The 22,584-nt window shown below is 48.5% G+C and overlaps 1 protein-coding gene across 1 annotated transcript in view; it reads right to left on the bottom strand.

Annotated features, from left to right (window-relative positions):
* The window catches only part of LOC138284002 (sulfotransferase 1B1-like), a 408,412-nt gene that overhangs the window by 18,621 nt on the left and 367,207 nt on the right, over positions 1-22,584 (bottom strand). The gene's annotated exons all lie outside the window — the stretch shown is intronic.

The following is a 22,584-nucleotide window of genomic DNA, read 5'->3' as shown; positions in this document are numbered from 1 at the left end:
GTACAGATCACCTATAGATATTTACATTTTTGTGTGTGTTAAAAACGCATGACATCCTGCAGCTTTTGCAAGATCGGACCGCCGGGCGGCCGCCAATGCAGCCGCACTCCTGCTGCGGCCATTTGGAGATCCCCGCCGGCCCAGCGGGGATCTCGGCCGCAACACAGGAGCCGGCTTCAAATGGAGCCGGCGGTGTTGCGGCTGTGCGATGGGTGCAGTTGCACCCGTCGCGCTTTTCACTGTCTGCATAGCAGACAGTGAAAAGCTGCATGGGGCCCTGTCAGTGGGCCCCGCGAGTCCCCGTACCGCCAGCATTTTCCTGGCGGTTCAATCCACCAGGAAAAGGATGGTGGTAGGGGACTCGTAATCCCCTGGGCAGCGCTGCCCTGGCGGTTTAAAACCGCCGGGGCCATTGTGGCAGAAAACCGCTGGCCCCGGCGGTGCGATCGCTGCGATTCCGCCGCAGTCGTACTGGCGGTGCTTCCGTCAGAACAGCCTTGGCGGTCTTGGACCGCCAGGGTTGTAATGACCCCCATAGTTCGTTGCATAAAAGGCTCTCACTTTACAGTCAGAAAAAGAATAGTAAACACTAATTTCCTTGCTTGAAGAATAAGTGCAATTTGTTAGAAGATTCTCCTGACATTTGACCCCTGCCTTTTGTAGTGTCGCACGCGTGATGTAATTGTGCTGCAACCACTACTAAGAAGAAACTATCACAGAGGGGTGTTTAATGACGACCCCTCTGGTGTTTCGTTAAGTGGACGTGGCCCATCGGGTCACATGGTGTAAACTAAATAAATGTTGGTGCGGGCGTTGGGCGTGGTCACAGTGCAGGCAATGCAACTTGCAGCACAGGAGCATGCCCGTACAGCCAGAAACCAGGAAACCCATATACTGGTGTGCACATCATGATTATGTGAGCTCGCTGCAGTAATGGAGCCAGCGCGACCCTGAAATATCCTGCTATTACACTGGTGACGAAGGTGGTTACCAGCGATCTGACGACATGGGGGCCGCTTGCCTTACTTGCCGGCATATGGTGCTAGTGCCGATTGCTGAGTGCTGCCGGTCGTGTGCTGCTGATTTCACCGTAGCGTCTCAACTGCAGGCAAGGTGTTCTGCAATTAAACGAGGCTCCAGGCTTTCCCCAGCGTTGAGGAAGCCCGGCTGTGTAAGCCGGTGAGGGAAATGAGGCCCTGCCCACCCTGACACGCCCACCCTGACTTCAGAGAGCCTTAACAGGGCAGTGTCATTTTATTTGTGTGCTGCCTACCCCCTTCCAGAACTGGGTATAGTACTTCTCCCTCCTGCCCATGGACTTACCTAAGTAGGAGTGACTCACACCTCTGAGCTGTGCACCCACCTGCTCCAGGGAGAAGGAGGTTTAAAAAAAAAAAAAAAAAGACATTACTAATATCACATAAAGTGGAAAGAAAGAAACGCATAAGTTTAATACCATACCTCCTATAGAACCATTCATAGGGAAGGGCGACCGATCAGCTTAGGCAGCCAGGTGGAAGGACGGGGTCGAAAGGATATTACACATGTTTGAAGCCATGAAAGTTGACGGCGTTCAAAAAAGAGCCATGCTCCTGCATCTAGGAGGAAAAGACATCTATAGAATATCGAAAACGATTGCTGAAGCAACGCCAAAAACACACCTGACCCTCGTCGCAGCCCTCAAAGCCCATTTTGAACCCATGGTCAAGGTGGACTATGAGAGGTTTGTATTCTGACAAGCATGGCAAACCCAAGAGGAGTCCATTAACACATTTTATATGAGACTAAAATAGTTGGCTATCAGGTGCAACTTTCAAAGTAAAAACAATGAAATTCGAGGGCAAATTACCAAGGGTGCCCATCAGAGAAACTAAGAGAACGAATCCTAGAGGAGTCTGGGTGGTCCCTCGCCGACATATTGACGAAGGAAGAACAGAAGAACTGTTGAAAGCAAGAGCGTCGCACATGGAGGCAGCACTTCAGGGCCCTGTCAAAACAGAGCAGATAGCCGCAGTAACGCCCATGCCCTACAGACCCACTGCAAAGAAACAAACACCGTCGCAGAGGACATGCAGACAATGTGGAGGACCACCAGACCCTTTATCGGGGTGCCCTGCTAAAGGAAAAAGATGTGCGCTGTGCGGCAAGCCCAACCACTTCATCAAAGTGTGCAGGCTGACAAAGAGCACACCACCTCGAACCAATGTGAACCCAGCCCTCGAAGTTCAGGCTCAAGGCAGTGACATGGACGATGATTAGGACGAAACGCAAACAGTGCACTCAATCTTTACAATCAGCACTGCCACCCAGAAACATGAACGACTACCTAAGTGCAAAGTGATCATAGCAGGATGGCCAGTGGCAGCTATAGTAGACAGAGGAGCGTTTATCAATGTTATGGGTGATGCCCCATATACAAATTTGCAGCCCAGACCACCCCTGACGCCTACCCATGCCAGAGTATTTGCCTATGGACAAGCTCAAACTCTTACGATGAGAGACAGATTCCAATCTCCCATTTGTCATGGGCCACATGAAGTAGAGGCTTACATATACGTGGCAGAAGAGGGTCAGCACACACTGTTGGGATGTCACATGGCTGAAGCTCTTAGCATCGTGACTTTCACACTTGGTGTCTATATTGAATCACTCAGTGATATCATTGAGTCCTTTCCACAAGTATTTGAAGGAATAGGGTGCCTCAAAACTAAAGAGATCACACTCCACATAGACAAGTCAGTCCAGCCTGTAGCCCTCCACCATAGACAGGCTGGCTTTCACCTCCGGCCTTTGGTGGAAAGAGAACTAGAGAAATTAGAGGCGGTGGGTATTATTGAAAAAGTAAAGGGTTCAACACCGTGGGTGTCACCGATTGTTGTGGCTAGGAAACCAAAACAACCTGGAGAGGTCAGAATCTGTATAGACATGAGATTGCCCAATGCTGCGATCAAAAGAGAACGCCATCTGACTCCTTCCATCAATGATTTCATTGGGGAACTAAGCGAGGCCCGCTGGTTCTCAAAACTAGACCTTCGGTCAGGATATCACCAACTAGTCTTAGCAGAAGAGTCAAGATGTAGCACGACGTTCTCAACTCATGTGGGACTTCGACGCTTCTAGAGGCTGAATTTTGGGATTTCCAGCGCAGCAGAGGTATTTCAGAACACGATTTTGGAGCTGCTGATGGACTTACCTGGACTCATCAATGTTGGTGATGACATTTTGATTCATGCCAAAACTATTCCAGAACACCATGCTCAACTAAAAAAAGTCCTTCACCATATCCAAGAATCTGCTCTGACTCTCCACCGAGAGAACTGCGTATTTCTAAAGGATAAATTGCAATTCTTCGGCTATGTGTTCTCCTCGGAGGGATTTGCGCAGGACTCTGACAAAGTTGCAGACATCAAGAATGCTCCTCAGCCTACCAATGTGACTGAAGTCCACAGTATTTTAGGTATGGTGAACTACTGTGGGAGATTCATCTGAGACCTGACGTCACTCACACAACCACTACGAGACTTGACTAAGGCCTACACGGTGTGGTCCTGGGGTCTGGCCCAAGAGGAAGCATTCCAAGCAACCAAAGATGCTTTGTCAGCAGACACGACCCTGAGATATTTTGACCCCAGGAAAGATTCCTCCACAGCTGTGGATGCCAGCTCAACAGGGCTAGGAGCTATACTCCTACAGAAAATACAAGGAGACAAGTGGGCTCCCGTAGCATACGCCAGCAGGTCATTAACAGGCACAGAGCAAAGATACTCGCACATTGATTGAGAAGCAATTGTGATACATTGGGGGTGCAAGCATGTTCATCTCTTTGTGTATGGCCACCCATTCACCGTTAAGACTGACCATAAACCACTGATCCCACTCTTCAACAGCACCTGTTCTAAGCCCCCTCCTAGGACTGAGAAATGGATGTTACAGTTGCGGGAATACAACTGCAAGGTGGAGTACCATCCAGGGCAGAGCAATCCAGTGGATTATCTATCCAGGCATCCAAGACAAGCAACCCCCACTGAAGAAAGTGTAGCTTAGGAAACAGAAGAATATGCCCAGTGCATAATGGAAAGGTCCCTACCGCCCAGGACGAAAATCTGCAATGAGCACTGCTGCCAATGGAGACCCAGGCTTGGCACACTATGCGGAAACAGTGGCATAGCCTCACACTTGATGCGCAAACCATTGTGGAAGCTCTATACCGCATCCATCAAGAGTTGACTGTTCGTGGTGAAGGCTGCTTACTCCGGGGACAACGACTGGTAATCCCCACATGTCTGACCGACAGAGCAGTTAAACTAGCTCACACTGGCCATCAAGGTATGGTTAAGACCAAAAGTCAGTTGAGGACTAAGCTATGGTTCCCAATGATGGACATGAAAGTTGAAGAGCTAGTGCGCTCCTGCCACTGCTGCCAAGTAACGGAAGAGCCAATTGTGCCAGTCCCAGTGGAAACTGAAGTACGACCCACAAAACCTTGGGTTGCAGCCAGCCTTGGTTTTGGGAGTCTTCCTGATGGAAAGCATAGGATGGTACTGATTGACAATTTCTCTCACTACCCAGAGGTAGAAGTTGTCCAATCTTTAACAGCGAAGGAAGTAATACCCAAATTAGAAAAAATCCTTGCAACTCAAGGAGTACAACAAGAGATCAGAACGGATCATGGTCCACCTTTTCAAGGAAAGGAATTGGCTGAATACCTCAAATCTCTTGGCATTAAACACCGGAAAATACCGCCCCAATGGCCATAAGCCAACGGGGAGGTTGAACGGTTCATGTGAACACTGAACAAAGTAGTATGAATCGCTGTTGAGAAGCTTGAGATGCCAGAACTTGCAGTGTATTCATTCCTGCGAGATTACCGCCAAACACCACACTTTACCACTGGGGTGGCCCCGAGTCACCTGTCTATGAGTCGAGTGGTCACAGATGGTATTCCCCTCCACGAGTCTTGGACTCCGGAAACAGCCGACAGAACCAAAGAGTATTTCAACAGAAAGCGTTCCAATGACCATGCCAGTGTTCGCCAGCGGTCTCGCCTGTCAGATTTGCAAGTGGGAGATAGAGTTCTCCTGAAGGACAGATTCCCAGGCAGCAAGTTCCAAGCAACGTATGAAGATCACCCGTGGATTATTTCTCAGAGACAAGGCTCACTGATAGTTGCTAAGAGAGGAACAGAAGAAGTTGCCCAAAATATTTCCCATTTCTGAAATGCCCCGCTATTACATCTTTGGACACACAACAAATGTGACAATGTAAAAAACTAAATTAAGAAGCATTTTTTATTTCTCCTTCCCCAAGATAACTCTAGCATGGTAAGCAACCTCCTGATGTCTGTGTTCGGCTACCATTTTGCCCCGTTACAGTTTGCAGTAGCAGTTCCTCTTCAGAGGCTTCAGGTCACTGGCATAACAATAGCCACATCCACAGCCCCCGTGTTCCTGGGGGGGCCCTCGACACAGTACACCGTGCATGGGCGGGCGGCAGGCTTGTGGCATGAGAGCTCTTTACTGGGTGGGGAGGAGGGCTCCTGTCATGTACTTTGTGGGCCCCCCTGTAGTTTCATTATGCTACCGCCAGAGGTGATTATACTGATCTCACCCTCATCCACCTCAAGAATACAGAAAGTGCCAACAAATATTGTGAAAGCTGAATCCTTTCATAACCCAACACTTGCTGGAAGGGCACAAGAAAGGATGCCTTTATAGGTGTGTTAGTGCGCCTGGTCCTCAATAAGTAAACTTACAAGAGGACGCACGTAGGTCGATAAACCTTTTGATTTGCATGGAGTATCCTGGCTACGGTGTGACCAATGTTCTCAATAATCAATACACAAAATCAATAACCATTAAGAAAATCATTAAACAGCAGTTAATAACATCACACAATGACATTTCAGCCATGAATAACCACAACTCAATATACAGTTTAGTAATTTTATTTCTCTATTAGTTACAATGCTAAGTCATGAGATTATTTAAAACTTTATATCACTCAAATCAAGATTAATTTATTAGCAACCACCAATAACATAACCTAATCAAAACTTGTTACAGAATACATTCTAAAGCATTAGCATAAGTCAACATATGAATCAAAGGTGAATACATCAATATGAGTAGCAGAGTTCAGCAAATCAGTCTGTCAATTATTTGTCTCTATAGTTGTCAGTGTTTTAGAAAAGGAACCTCATCTAATCCAGATTAGCATTATCATGTGGGACTTCATGCGAAAACAGTTTAGAACATAAATTTAGAAACACATCTAGCTAAGAGAAAGTTATTAGACAGCGCAGTTGGTACCTAGAAAGAAAAGGAACAAAAAGGTAATTCATTCACATTGTCATAGCTACCTATCCACGGTATGGATCAGCAAAAAAGTCAGTCTTCATCTTCAGGTCATTAATCGATCAGCATCACATCAGGCTCTCAAGAGCATGAGCCCAATGACAGAATCTCAAATCTCTTCTCTCCGATATTGCATCAATTTCGGAACAAGGTCTGCTCTCCTAACATCTATCTCCATCTGAAGTTTTCTCCCTTTGTCAAAGCGTTATATCGAAGTCACCCATACTATCCCCCAAATCCTAATTGGTCAATTAACCCTCGTATTTCAAATCTATGAATTCTAATATTACACAGTTCCCATGTAGTTGATTGGTTCACTTTACAATCTCCTCATCATCCGGCTCGTCAGGTATTGAAAATGTTGCATCTTCTTCTCCAGTCAGTGTCTCTATTGTTTGAGTCCTGGGAAAGTACACTCAGGATGCTTTTCACACTTTTTACTACATTTTTATTCCATCATCTCCTGTCCGTTGGTTCACTCAAAGGTTTTCAGCTAAGCAGATTTTATTAAACAATAAACAGTTCACGGTTAGTTCAGCGGGTCAGTGTCTTACATCGAACGTTAATATTCAGCTTCTGCATGAGACCTTGTAAAACTAGGCCACGACTTTGGCTAAGTTAAGCTCTACAATATAATGTAAAATTTAAGATGTATCTCTCAATATGACATACTACTACATTATTTTAATACATTTTTTAGCATTTCACATATGTTGGTTGCTCTTTTAATATAATTTGTGAATCTTGGTCACTCTCCGAAGGCACAATTTCAAACGTGGCATTATTTTTCGACGTTAATCATTTTCTACATTTTTCATTATTCAGAATACATAAACATTCATTAATAATTTCTAATCAAGACATTTGCGTCAACAGGTGCTTTGACAAAGTGTACTTACTACCACACCTCCATGCTGGGATACTCCAGTCCTGTTCTGCTTAAATGTCTCCACTGCAGTCTCAATATTATCTTTAATGCTGGTTGCTGGAGAACAAAACTCATCTATGTTACCTTTAACTATGGCTGTATACGCTTGACGTTATTTGATACATACATAATGAAGGTGCGTAACCATGGATGTCATTTAGGGGTCACCAGGGATCACAGCAGCGACCACTAGCTTGCCTCCTTGCGACCCCTGGCCTCAGAGGTGGCAAAATCAGTCACAGGCACACATGGGTAGCCCAATTTACATGTTTTTGTCAATTCTTTATTAAAATAATAGTGAATAATGTGGTATTATTCACAATTAGTGTAATAGAGAATGAATTACTGTTTCCTGGCAGCTGATGTAAGTTAAAAAGCATTTTGAATGTATGTTGTATATGCGCTTGGGGGTGAGAGTGTGCTTATGTGAGAACGAGTGTGTGGATGTGTAAATGTGTGTGTAATAAGCATGCATGTGTGAGTAAAGTAAAGGTTAAGTGTTGTGTGATGTCACCTCCTCCACCCCAGGCATTTTGGTGAATTGACATTACAGGAATAAAGCAGTCTTCAGCCCATGTGGAAATCTACGTGATTTCTACATCAATGAATCTCATTAGAAATGTCTTTTGCTGCAAACATTTCATTCAAATCTAATGCTTTACTCAATTCATACTTAGCACTGGAAAATTCATAGAATCGAAATTAACTGGTTGAAAAATTCTACTGAAAATGTTAAATAAGCACCAGCCAAATATCTTCTGATTTAAGAACTAAAACTGATTTTCATTAATTTTTTTAATTTTTTTAAAAAAATGTTTTTTATTGGAAATTGAGAAATGGTACAGAATAGTACAAAATACGGTATAGGGCAGCGCCCATATGGTTATGACATAGGTTGGATTCTCAGTTGACAAGCATATTATTTTAACAGAGGTAGAATATGCACATTGGGGTATGAGACATAAAATAGAGAAGGGATAGGAGGGAGGGGGAAGAGGGAGGAGAAGTAAAGTTGGGTATGGGGGGAGTGGGATGGGGGAGTAGGGGGAGTAAGGTAAAGGGAGGGAGAGGGAAGGATGGGAGGGAGAGATAGAGGGGGGGAAAAGCAGAAGGAAATGGGTCCATGCATCGGGGTGGCTCAAAGAGAGTGGTGATGGTTTCTTTTGTGGTATGGGCTGTCATGTTGGGTATTGTGTGGATGTGGACATATTTGCCTATGGTGCAAAAGATAGGATCCAGAATAAAAGAGTAGGATAATTGGGGAGTTGGTCAGGTGAAACCTTCACGTGTATGTTCGAATCGGGTGGGCCTTAGGTTTTCTTGTGGGAAAGTCCTATGGGTCAGTACTGATATATCTAGAAATGAGGTAGATATGGAGAGGGAGGGAGTATTGGAGGGGGGGGGACACTGCGGTCCAAAGGGAGGAGAAAGGGTAACAAGGTTGTTGGTTGCAGCTTGGGGCATCACAGAAATGGGGGGATGTTGTCCGGTGTGTGAGAGTTGGGTGTCTGGAAAAGAGGGAGGTGGATAGATTATCTTAGGGGAAGAAGGGGGAAGTAGATTAAAGCAAGAAATCGAACTGTGTGATGTATTATTATATATATATAGAGGGGGAGGAAGCAGGCAGAGAGGGGGGAGGGGATGAGGGGAAGGATCATGTTGGCATCCTCCAGCTATCCACCATCCGGCACCCATGGGTGAGATGGGAGTGAAGGAAGATGTGGTGTGGGTAATGGGGACCCCTATGGCCCTGATAGGAAAGGGCTCCAGACTTCCCTGAATAGAGCCGCTTGATCTTGTAGGTTATAGATTACTAGTTCATGCGTGGCAGTTTGTAACATAGCAGTCATCCATTCTGTCGGTGTGGGGGTGACGCTGGATCTCCAATGCCGTAGTATGCAGATTTTGGCTGTGGATAGTGCAGTGTGCAGTAATCTCTGTCATGGGCGTGGTAAGGGAGGGTATGGGCGCATGTCGTGGAGGAGGATGAGCGACGACGGGAACAGGCATGGTATCTGGAGGGTGTCCTTTAGAGAGTGGCGTACGGTATCCCACAAGGGTTGTATCGAGGGGCAGAGACACAAGATGTGTAATATGTCACAGTGAGGGTCTGTACATCTCCAGCAGTTTGCATGCGGTATGAGACCCGCCCTGAACAGCCTCATGGGGGTCCAATACCAGTCTTGGAGGATTTTGAATAGACAGAACTTCATCCGAGCTTCTCGAGTGCCTCTGTCAAGTGCTTCCAGAGTATCTGACCAGTCTTCCTCGGTGTATGTCGTTTCGAGCTGATCTTGCCACCTGTGGCGAAGGCTGTCAAGAAGGGGTTGTGAATAAAGGTGATTGACTAGTACTTCGTACAAACCGCCTTTGTGATGGCCCCAAGTGTGCAGTTAGGCAACAATTGGTGAGGTTTTGACTTCCCACGAGAGGGTTCCCAATATTTTGTGTAGGCAATGTTTGAGCTGCAGGTATCCCCATTCCTGGCTCTTGTGTATGTCAAACTCATCTCTTAAGGTGGCAAAGGACCGAAGTTGTTCGCCATCTACGATTTGGGCTATAGTGCTGATGCCAGCATTGCTCCATTGGGGCCATTTTTGGGTGTTACCCCCTATTTTATTGGTTTTGTTCCCCTCTATAGGGACTTGTGAGTGTAAGAAGGGGTGGTTTCTCAAAAGGAGATGGGTCCTTGTCCACGCCGCATTTGTTGCCGTGAGGACCGGGTTTGGCCGTTGGGGGCGGTCTGCATATACCCCTCCTAATTCTTTGCGATGCCCTCGTAGGAGATTCTCTGTGGCTACCCATTGTAGGGGGTCAGTATTTTCGGGGAGTAGGTATGCCAGTTGCGACAGTTGTAGGGCCAACGAGTAGTGCTCCACTGAGGGGAGGCCTAAAACCTCTTTGGGATCGCCTTGCCAGTATTTTTGCTGGTGTCAGCCTCGGGCTCAGCTTCTTATTGAGGCGTCTATCCCGCAGAGCAGGGTCAGAGGCACATGTAGAGGGAGCATGCCTAGTATATACGTGAAGCGCGGAACGGTGACCATCCTGATCGCCTGTGTCCTGCCCCACATGGAGACCCCCCAGCTGCGACCAATTGCCGAAGTCCTGTTTCATCCGATATATAAGAGGGTCTAGCTTGTCCTTGATCATATGCTCCAAACCTCGGTTGACAAGTGTCCCCAGATATTTGAGGCGTATAGGTGTCCATTTAAATGGGAGCGCATGAATTGGGGCCCACGTTGTCATTCGGGAGAGGGGTAATGATTCGCTGTTAATCCCAGTTCACTCGGTATCCTGACAGGGATGCGAAGTCCCCTATGATCGAGAGTAGTGCTGGGAGAGACCTTTCCAAATCCGATAGGGTGAGCAAGATATCATCTGCATAGAGGTAGATTTTGGAGGTCCCTCCTGTTAGAGGGATGCCTTGTATCTGTTGGGAGTTCCATATGGTGGCCGCTAGAGGCTCCATCGCTAGTAAAAACAATAACGGTGACAGAGGGCAGCCCTGCCTCGTGCCTCTACCAATGAGGAATGGGTCCGATTTGAACCCCCCGCAGTTGACTTGTGCTGTTGGGTGATCATATAATAAGCAGACTTTGGAAATGAACTGTTCTCCGAGGTGGAAGTGTTTCATGGTAGCGAAGAGGTAAGCTCATTCGATACGTTCGAACGCCTTCTCTGCGTCAAGGGACAGGGCCAGGGCCTCAACTGGCATGTTGAGAGATTTGTGGAAAGTATGGCAGAGGGTACGCATATGGTTCCTGGAGGTGCGGCACGGTACGAATCTCACTTGGGTGTTATGAATCAAGGACGGTATCACTTTCCGTAAGCGGGCTGCCAGAACGCTGGCCAAGAGTTTAACATCCCCGTTTATGAGGGAGATAGGGCGATAGCTGCCGCATAGCAGGGGGTCCTTGCCTGGTTTAGGCAGGACAACGATAGTAGTCTTGTTGGATAGGGTGCCAAAGGAGCCCTCCTTGCATGCCTCCGTTAGAGTCTTGTGCACTGCAGTGGTCACCTTCTCCCCCACCCATCTATAGAATTCAGCCGGGAAGCCATCCTCGCCTGGGGATTTGTGGTAGGGGAGGTTTTTGATGGCTTGTACTATTTGCTCCCTGCTTATATCACCCTCCAAGAGAGCCCGGCCCACCTCTGAAAGGTAAGGCAGATCGGCCGCAGCAAGGAAGGTCTCAGTTTGTTCTGTGGTGGTTACTGTCTCTGAGGTGCAAAGATGACGGTAAAAGGCCGCTAATTTGTTTACTATGTCTTGTGGTAGGGTTATTACGGTTCCTGATGAGGACGTAATGGGCAGGATGGCGGAAGCAGCCTCTCGCTATCGAAGTTGTGCTGCCAGAAGTCGACCCGCCTTCTCACCCTGCTCATAATGACGGCCGCGCAATCTTTGCAGTGCATATTCTGCCTGCAAGGTATAAAGCTTGTTGTGCTTCATGCAGGCTTGTTCGAGAGAGCGGTGTAATGCTAGGGATGGTTGGGCGGTGTATTGTCTGGTGAGACTCCGGATGTCATCTTCGAGGGTTCGTTGGTGTGACTGCCTCTCCTTATTGGCAAGTGCTGCATCGTGCATCATGTTACCTCTTAGGGTTGCTTTTGCCGCAGCCCATAGGACTCGTTTGGAGGACACAGTGCCGGCGTTGTCGGCCATGTATGTGGATATGTGGGTCTTTAGTTGTTCTTTCCCTTGGGGGGCGCGGTACCTATTTACCGCAAAGCACCATGGTTTACGTCCAGGAGAGGCAAGGCCTATCTGGATCTGGAGCAGTACAGGAGAATGATCTGAGAGTCCGCTTTCCAGTATACTGGAATCGTGGAGTTGGGGGACTATGGTACGCGACACTAGAAAATAGTCCTGGCGGGATTGGGTACCGTGGACTGGCGACAGGAATGTATATTCTTTATCTTTTGGGTGTAACAATCTCCAGTAGTCAGCCAGGCCTGCATCCATGATGAGATCTACCAACAACGCTCTGTCATGATTATTGCCCGTGTCAATAGGCCCCGTTCTGTCTAATATGGCGTCTTGGGCTAGGTTCCAGTCCCCTCCTATAATGTAGTGGGTGGTCCCTATTTCCGTCAGAAGGCGGTTTAGCTGTATAAAAAAAGATTGCTTAGAGCCAATCGGCGCATAGACTGAGCCTACGCATAGGGAAGTGTCTCCTACCTTCAGTTTTGCAAATACATATCTCCCATCCGGGTCGTTCCATATTTTAATGATTGTAACCGGGAGGGTTTTACGTATCAGAATCGCTACTCCGCATTTGCAGGGGTGCCTCCTCCCGGCTCTCGCTCTGCTAAACAGCAGCTGAAGGAAACCCTTCCCACCCAATCCTGACGGAGCTTGCTGGTTTCCTCGTTGTCCAAATGGGTCTCCTGTATCAGGGCAATATCCACTCTTTTAGATTGGAGAAAGGACAACACGTTTTTCCTCTTTATGTAATTTGTCATGCCATGCACATTCCTCGAGATGATTCGCAGTGGGGGTGTTGTGCCGGGGGAAGCTCTCGACATATTGGATGTGGCTATTAGAGCTCGCTGATGCAGAGGGTAGCGTTGGAAAACTGTTGTTTTGTGTTGAGGCGGTGGGATGGCTATACGGTGTTGTGAGGAGGGGGGATAGCTGGTGGACGCCGGAAAATCTTTCAGAGAGGGGAAGGGAGGGGGGTGGAGAGGGCTAAGGAAGAAGAGGGGGGATAGGAAGGAGGATAGAGAAAGGAGGGAGATATGGGCTTGGAGGTGCGTTGGGGGCAAAGAGGGGAGGGAGGAAAGGAAAGGTGTGGTCCCAAGGGAGGGAGGGCAGGGGCGAGGAAGAGAGATGGAAAAGTAGAGAGAGAAAAAGAAAGAGAGAGAGATAGGCAGAAAAAGAGAAAGGGGAAGAGAGACGAGAGAAGAAGAAGAAAAAAGGGGTAAGAAAGAATGGAGTTAGGGATATAGGTAGAAAGCTAGGAAAAAGGAGGGTTAGGGGAAGAAAGAAAGAGTTCCCCTAGGGAGGTGGATCTGTAGGCTACGGGTCCTTTTCCTATAGGGGCTCCTGGTGCCGTCGGTCGGGCTTCTGTCAGGGGGGCGGGGGGAGAGGAACAGCCGCCATCGTCTTTTATTTAGAGGCTTTCTATCTGGCTCCGGGGGGGGGGAGAAGGAGTTTCATAAGTGTATTGCAGAAGGATCATGTGGAGGAATGGCCATATTGGGGTTGTTGTTGTCTTTTTGCAAGGGTAATGGGAGGGGGAGGGGGAAGGGGGGAGTAGTGAATAGGGAGGGGTATGCGTATTTAAGTTTGTCGCCAAATTAGAGACTTATTATGTTAGTGGTGAAGGGGTGAGACAGCTAGGAGTGGACTTAGGAGGGGGATCATTCTATTGGCGAGGGAGAGCTGTTACTATTTATGTACATTTATGTTGTCCTGGTAATGTAGTTGGGGGACCTTCTTGTCTGTGTATTGTTACTGTGCAAGGTTCTATGTTGTAGGGGCAGTATGACGGATGGGGAAGGGGTGGGAGAAGTAAAGGAGAGGCGGGGGAGGGTCAGGGTGGGGAGGGCAAATCGGACCAGCAGTAGGTCAGGGGAGGGGTTGCAGAATATACAAGCTTTTACACGTGCGTACATTACATTACATCCCACATTAAGAACATTTAGTTTTTGTTGCTTTGTATCATGGTTTTGCATGGATGATGTTGGGTTAAGTTTTGGGACCTATCCAAGGTCTGTGAGTAAATAGTGGGGGTATGTCAATTCTGAATCTTGATATAAGCAATATAAACAATGTAAACTCAAAAATAGGACAGAGTTAGCTTCTATTATAGTATTGCTTCATACTACGATGTAGAGAAAAGTGGAGGCGGGGGAGCAATGACATCTCGATATCTGCGTAGGGTATAAACCGTAAGCCTATCCTTTATGTGAGCAGTGGATATCAATAAGATCTGGCTTAGATATTAAAGAAGTGTGTACTCTTTTGAGGCCCGATCGTGCACATATGTCTCATCCTACACAGCTATTGTCTCTCTGGATTAGCCTCATGACAATATCTGAAGAACATTTTCAGTTATATTTTAATGTTAATCCCTAGCTTATATATAGTCTATGGGAATAAATATTTCCAGTATATGAGCAGTATGGACCCGGCTTGAGGCCAAAGGTGACTTCTGCTATACTGCCTCTGCATCCTGTTTCCTATTAGAGAAGGTATAAGCAAACAAACTCACTATGCATTCGTAGCCTCAGTGTATGGCGGATGCCCGTCCTGCACTTGAACAGTGGATAGCAGCAGAGTCTAGTCCAAGTACTGGTAGTGAGTTCGCTGGGTCGAACTATGGGTAAATTACATTCTAACATTGCCCTATCAGGTCTCATAGTGCAGTGAAGCGGGCAGGGCTTATTAGCGTTATGATAGCATTTTTATCAAAGGCAATAGAGGATATGTTGAACATAAATGCAGAGGCCGAACAAGTACTCATCTGTCGGGTTGGTGGCCATCTTGCTCCATGGCTCTCATCGTTGTCTCGGTGAGTCCCTTCTATTGCCCCTGAGGCTAAACGGTAGCTCACGGGGGTGCAACAGTCGATTTCAGTGGTGAACGGGATTTGTCTCTTTCCGAGAGCTGGGTGTGCGCTACCACAGCATGTAGGACTTGCCCCCTATCATCATGTGCCCTAGTTAGTCTCTCCAAGTCTTTGCCTCTGGGGCAAATATCTGGATCGTGCCGGTCCGTGCTTCCCTTCTCAAGCCCAGAGGAAGGGATGTGTCCGTCGTCTTCCATGGTGTCCTGTGACCGGTTCGGGATAGCAGGGTCTTTGGTCTGAGCCTGAAAGGAGTCCAGAAAAAGTCTTAGGTCCTCGGGATTGTAGAAATCTCTGGAAACCCCATTTTTGGTGACCCACATTCTCGCGGGGTCAAAACGACCGTATTTCATCTCCAGTTGGCGAAGTCGGGGTCTTGAGGTCAGAAAGGCTTTCCTGCGTTCATTGGTATCCTTGGAGTAGTCAGCAGTTATTCGGACCTCAAATTCATCTATCCGGAAGGGTCAGTGAGTTTGTGCTGCTTGAAGAATTTGACGGGTCTGGGTGTGACGTAGCAGGCAGGCAATGATCGGCCGGGGTCTAGAGGCCCCGTCAGAGCGCTTCAGGCCCACTCTGTGTGCTCGTTGAAATTCCAGCGGTGGGTCGAAGGACAACGAGGTTAGCTTGTGTAGAACTGAGCTGAGGAAGGCCTATACATCTGGACCCTCTTCGTTTTCCGGAATTCCGAGAAGGCAGATGTTATCTCGCCTACTTCTGTCTTCCAGGTCCGTCACTTTGCTCCGTAGGTAAGAAAGATCTTGGTCTCTATCCTGGATAGTGGACATGTGGGTTTCTAGGGTCCCCAAGCGGTGTTCCAACCCCGTCACCCGTGAGTGGAAGCTTGCGATGTCTGTCCGTATAGATTTGGTCTCCAGTGTCAAAGAGATAATCTCCTGCAGTATCCGTTCCATGGTTGCAGGTTGGTCTCCGTCTGCCATCGGGGAAGGTCGGTTTGGCGTTGGAGCTGTGTTCGGTCCTGCTGTCAGAGACGTGGTACGTTTATGTTGGAGCGCCTCTGAAAATAGTTATTGTCATGCTGGTTTGTCTATGGGTTTGTGGCCTGATTTGCCTCCGGGCATCTCAGTGCCAGTCTGTGAGGGAGGCCTTATGAGTTCTGAGGCCCTTGTCCTTTCTCTCCTGCCTCTCTGAGAGGCTGGTGGGGGTAAGAGAGTGTGGGCTGGTCTGTGCTCAGCCCCCCGTTGGCATTACAGAAGTATGTTCTCCGCACTTACTTTGGATTGCTTCTTTGTCCTAATTTTCCGTGCCGCATGCGGCCGTTCGGTGAAGTTCTCGTCTTGCCCTTAGTTGACCGTAGGGGTGATGGTTTGTTCGCCTTGTAGTAGCAAGCAGGGCTCAGGCTATGGAGTTAGTATTCGTGCCCTTGTAGTTGTGCGGTTGGTTGGGGTGTTGGGAGAGATGGCCAGTGTTGGTCCGTTTCGATGTTTCCGTTGCTCCTTTGGGTCTCTGTGAGGGTGGGGGTCCTTCACCCACTGCTCGTCTGTTACGATTCACTGATGATGGGGGGGGGACTCAGGGAGGAGATAGCTGTGCCTGGGTATGTAGCCCTGCTCTGCTATTTACTGATGTTGGAAAAGGGCAATGATCCTTGTTCCTGACAGGCCAGTTCGTTCACATCTCTGGGGTTGTAACTTTACCCCCTGCCACAGCCTGTTCTCTCAAGGCGCAGTGACCCTTTCTGGCTTTTCTCTGGGCCTTCTCTCTTGAGATCAGGGCTTCTTAGGTTATAGGTAGTCAAAGTCCTTCCTTCTTTTTTTTTTTTTTCCCTTCCTTCAGAGTTTTCTTTTTGTTTGCTTGTGTGAGGGAGCTCCAAGAGGCGTTGCTATATTATTTGCTATGGTAGCCTTGTGTACACCTTCTTCCCTCTGGCCAGGGCCGACTGGTAGGCTCTCAGAGAGTGATGCTGGTAGGAAGGGGTGGTCAGGCGGAGAAAAGGGGAGAAATGCGGCATCCTGGGGGTCGTGCGGCGCTGCGTGCGCAGTTAGCCGGTTGTGGGAGGACAGGGGAGGGGCTGCTGTTTCTCTCCCGCCGGGTCGTGCTCTCCGGGCCCGGGAGACACGTCTCCTCCCTCAGGGCAGGCCCCACCTGATAAGGCACACAGCGGGCCTCCCCGCTGGTTTTTCCACTCTGTACCTCTTGTGCTGGAGCTGCGGGGGCGCGGGGAGTCCTCCCGCTGGGCCGATACTCGCTGGTCTCGGGGGGTGCAACTCCTCCCCCAATGCAGGCCCGGTTTCACCGGACACGCTGCGGTCTTCCCCGCCGTTGTTTTAATCCGTGTCGTAGGGGGGGTTCAGAGCTCTGATGGTTCAGGGAGCCTCCGGTGGGTTTTCGACATGCTTGGCGGCCGCCGCACGGCCCCCACCACCCCCTCGTGCCCGCCTCGACGCGGAGCTCCGGGGTTAAGCGGCCATCTTCGTTCGAGATCCGGCCACGCCCCCGATTTTCATTAATTGTAAAGAATTTTTATATGTAAATTGTCAATGTGGATGGAAAAATCTACATGTCCTCTTTTTCCAGCCCCCTCGGTTTACAAAAAAAAAAAAAAGGCACCCCCCACCAGTTCTAGTGAAAACAACAAGAGCTGCATGAATCAGACACCGGCGCAGATTAAAATTACCCCAAACAGTATGTGCGGTAAGTCTTTCAGGTGTTACTGGCTCACAGGCAATTCTCAGTTTGTTTAGGGCTTGGTTGACTCACCAAGTACCAGGGGGAGGTCTGCACACTCCAATGAGTGACAACACACCAGGAGGCAGTCCTCAGGCCTACCACCATCTTGAGTATTGGGCCTTGGGAGCAGGGAGGCATCAGCCATCCCTACTGGACTGATGGAGTGTATTGGGGCCGTGGGGTACTGGCAACAGGCTCACACCATGGCCCAGTGGTCTTGAACATACACCTTGATAGGGCTTTGTGACACTCAGGTGTTACAGCCCCATGTGGGCTGCTCATTAACTTGGCAGTACACAACTTCTGCAGTTTCAACCCCACATGAGCCAATCAACTGACAGATTATGTTGTCGCAGAGTGCAGTTCTCACTTGAAACGGCATGAGTCTGGAAGGCCCTTGGAAGCCTGAGTCCTCCTAGATCACTCTTCATGAGTCTGCTCTTCTAGGTGCTCATATTGAGCGACCCACTGCACTTTCTCCTTCCTAGACAGTCTCTCCTGCTGCAAGGTGAGCAGACTTCTTCCCTCTGTCAATTGGCAGACACTTATATGTGCATCAGGACAGGTACACACCTTCTCCATCAACAGATCCAGACTTCAGGGGATGTCCCCCCTCCTCTGGAAGACTAGCACTAGCTGCACAGAACCACTCTCAATACTCTGAGGAAGACGCCATTCCAAGGACATAGAAGGCTTTGAACTGGAACAAGTGGGGCCCCATATTTTTATACACAACTAGTAGTCATGGGATGTGCCTCCCCTGTCTGGATCTAGTAGGATGATTGTCCTTACATGTGTCCTTCCCAGGCTGTTCTGCAGATATAGGGCCTGATTTAGAGTTAGGCAGAGAGGGTTACTCCGTCACAAACTTGACAGATATCCTGTTTGCCGTATTACATTTCCATTATGTCCTATGGAAATTGTAATATGAAGGATGGGATATCTGTCATGTTTCTGATGGATTAACCCATTTACCAATCTCTAAATAAGGCTGATGGTCTTTATGTACCGCAAGGCCTCTTACAGCAGGGTCATGTCCATAACGGATCACCCACAAAAGAGGCACAAAGAGATGTGAGGTTTTTGTGCCTGGCTGTCATTATCAGTCTAAATAAAAGAGTAATCAGGGTAAGACTAAAGGGCAAGTCTCACTTAAATGTTTCCTCCTTTCAAAACAGTGTCTGCAACCCCACACCTCACTACTACCATCCACTAGATGGAAGTGTTCAAAAAGACTAGTCAGCAGCTACCTACTAATTAACAGAATATCTAAAGGAGCCCTGCGTCTCCTCTCCTCTCACTTCAGTAGCTAGGGCTCCTATCTCCAGCTTCAGGAATGTGAGCAACATGCTTTCACTGTGTTGAATCAGAGTTCCCTCTTCCATTTTGTGCAGAGATAGGCCAATGACACAAAACTGAATCCAACTGGCCTCCATTACTCTGGTTCACTCACGCAAATCATGCAGGATGTTTGCACAGAGGACTGGGGTACACAGAAGCAGAACTTTTCATAGGTGAGAGAGGAGAACTCCACTCCAGTGACTTAGATAATAAGGTCCTGTGACATCATTAACTCTTCAACCATGCTAAGCTGTTATCATTGTTCTACATACTACAACAGTGAGAGGGGCAGTAGTCTGTTGTCACAAACTCAGGGCGAGCTTGGTGCACCTCTCTAGGTCACAGGACAGGTTCAGGACCCACTCACAGTCCTAAACAGACATAGGGTCTGATTATGAGTATGACTGTCCATGGCAGCAGTGGGCGTCCGACTGCCATTGGCTTGGCGTTTGGACCACTGTATTATGATCCTGGTGGACCTATGGAGCACATACCACCAGGCAGCACAGACCACCGCAGTGAAGAGTTAGGGAAAACAGCTGCAGTGATGAGGTAGGACAAACAGGCCGATGGAGACAGTGTTTCCGCCGGACATATTGTGATGTTGCAAACCATCAATGTGGCTGAGGTGGTCAAACCACCATGTCCTAGCAGGCAGAAATGGACAGTATAAAGGGACCAACTCAACTTCAGGCAGCGTTATACGTTCTGTGCCACTAAGGAGCGCATCACACACTTCCTTCCGCTGCTCGTCAATGGAGCACAAAATCCATGCCGATATGGATGTAATTGACTGTAAGTACACCCACCTACCTGTGCCAACAACCTTAACAGATTGTTGTGCCGTCGCCCACATGATATGGGGCTCATGCGATAGGCATCAAGTTCATGTGTCATTGGGTCCACAGTCAGAGTCATTCACAAAGAAGGGCACATTCACAGCCATTAAACGTCCCTTTTGGGCAGGTCACTCACACTGCACTGCCACACTGCACAAAACTACACATCTGCACGTCTTAGGCACAGGGACAGTGAAGTATACACAATATTGTGTCACGCAACAGCAACACCACATGAACCTCACATCTACCAATACAACGGACCCCTCACATTGCACACATGCCATGGACTGTCATCCGATTCAACACACATATGTATGGATTTGTTATAGAATGAAAACACCCCTCCCATTAAACAACCCTGCAATGGACCCACACATCACCCACATTGCAACATAATGGAAGGGCAATGGGATGCATGATAGTCAGAGATACAAATATCCAAAGCTGAATACCTGAACAATAGGGATTGGGCACCAGGAGCACTCAGGAAAGGATTTTGCACTGGGACACATTGCACTTTCCACACACCCATAAAACAACATTGGCACAAGAAATGGCCCTTCAGATATCCCACGGACAAATAATACGAGAGTCAAGTGACATGCCCATCTGCATAATGTGGAAGTGCAAGTCAAGAAGCACATACAACAGCAACAGCATGGACCATACATCTAGATGAAGTAGCTGCAAGGTACATACAGCAAAATGGGCACATGCACAGCCAAATGCAAAGGAAGTTAGACCTCCATGTCTGCACAAGGAAAACTCAAGCTGCCACACATGAAACAAATCTACAATCCATATAAGGGAGTCAAGTCTAACACCATAGATGCTGACATCGGAACACACAATATGAAATACCATACCAAACAGAGCACATTGGGGTGACACCCCAATTGCACTAACACCCACATATCCATACAGTCAACATCTACCTGTGTCTTGAGTGATACCAGCACTGCCCACAAAGTCAGAGAATGCAAACAACAGCAAATGGATCAGCAATCAGACAGAAACACACGCAACTGTGGGAATACAACACAAGTTACTCAGGAACAACATAAAGGCAGAAAGGGAATTGCAGGACAAATGTGTACCCCAACAATCACGAATTTGGTTTATTGAAGTGAAAATGCATAATAGCAAAAGCCATTGGCCAGTCCATTTTAAAGTCTCTGCTCAGTACTGTGCCCAAACTTGACTCCTATCACTGCCAGGGAACCTCGACAGGAAGGGGCATCAAGTGGGCAGGCAGGCACCTCAGGGATCATCCCTGGGGGGTCGGATTTGGGATGTGTGGGTTTTGTAGGGGTGAACTGTTTCTTAGGAGGAATGGGCTTCTTCTTGGGGGGGGGAGTATGAGTGCTTGCAGGGGGCAGGTGTGACAGGGGAAGACTTGGATGTAGAAGGGATGGGTAGGGATGTGGGTTGGGGCCTCTGGTTTGGGAGGGGGCTTGGAGATAACAGGGCAAAGGGCATGGTTGAAAAGGAAACTCTCCTCAGAGACACAGGGACGGTCATCAGAAGGGGTTGGGGATCTGGAGGTTGAGGGAGTGGTTCTCTGGTGTGTGGGTGCAGATGCCTTGGGTGAGTACGTGTCTGAGGTATGCTTTTGTTTGAATGGTGTCTGTTGCATGAGTGAGTGTGGGCGTTTGTGTGCCTTGGGAGCTCGGAGGTGGAGGTGCTGGGTGATGTGGGCGTGGTGGATGTGTGTGTCTGTTGGTGTGGTGTTTGTGGGTATGCTGGATGTTGTGGGTGTTTGTTTCTTGGGGTGGTGTCTGTGGGTATGATGGATGTGTCACTGGCTGTTGTGGTGGTATCTCTGGGTGTGCTGGATGTGGTGTGTGGGTCAGTGGGGTGTCTGAGGAAGTGGTGGCTGACATTGTGTTTGTGGATGTATATTGACTGCCTGCACTCCAGTGAGTCTTGTGATGTTTGTGTTTATGTGTGGTGCTTGTGTGTGTTGAGGTAGGTGTGTGCGTATATATGTCTGTGTGGTTGGGATAGGTAGGGGAATGGGGAATTTGGAGTGGGGAGAGGGAAGAAGAGGGGTGGGGGGTGACTGGCTGCCATCAGTGAGGAGGCCAGAGCCTGAAAAGACCTCTGTAAGCCAGACATAACACTATGAATGCCATCCAGGAAAGCATTGGACTGCAGAAGTTGGCTGTCCAACCCCTGGATGGGATTCACAATGGCAGTCTAACTAACAGAGATGCTTCTCAGAAGGTCAATAGTCTCATCACTCAGGGCAGCAGGGGTAACAGGGGTTGGGGTGGAGGTGCCTATGGCAAAGGAAACACCCACCCTCTTGGATGAGTGGGCACGGCTAACTGGATGGGGAACAACAGGGATGGTGGAAATAGAACTGGGGTGGCAGACAAAGATGGTACAGGAGTAGATCCTGATGGGTCCACCATCACTAGGGAGTGCCCACTGGAGTTTGAATCCAATGATGAGGATGAAGATCCGGTTTCCTCCATGGTACTCTCCTCACCCTCCGGGCCCCTGGGTCCCTCCGTGTAGGTGGTGCCTTGACTGAAGGTACTGTGGCCTGATACTTCCCCACTTGGTTGTACCCTGTCTCCTTGGGCTTGCCTGGGATGATGCTGCAAATACAAAGAGAAAAAGGGTCACGCATGTTTATGAACACACTTGAACAACAGCTGTGATTAGCAAACATTAACATGACGTCAAGTAGGCCCCAGCACCAAACTATGGGGGTCATTCTGACCCCGGCGGTCTGAGACCGCCGGGGCCAGGGTCAGCGGGAGCACCGCCGACAGGCCGGCGGTGCCCCGCAGGGCATTCTGACCGCGGCGGTTCGGCCGCGGTCAGATGCGGAAAACCGGCGGTCTCCCGTC

The sequence above is a fragment of the Pleurodeles waltl genome, chromosome 3_1 (genome assembly GCF_031143425.1).
Source record: "Pleurodeles waltl isolate 20211129_DDA chromosome 3_1, aPleWal1.hap1.20221129, whole genome shotgun sequence".
Classification (NCBI taxonomy): domain Eukaryota; kingdom Metazoa; phylum Chordata; class Amphibia; order Caudata; family Salamandridae; genus Pleurodeles; species Pleurodeles waltl.
Note: the sequence above shows the minus strand (reverse complement) of the source record. Positions and strands in the feature narration are given on the sequence as shown.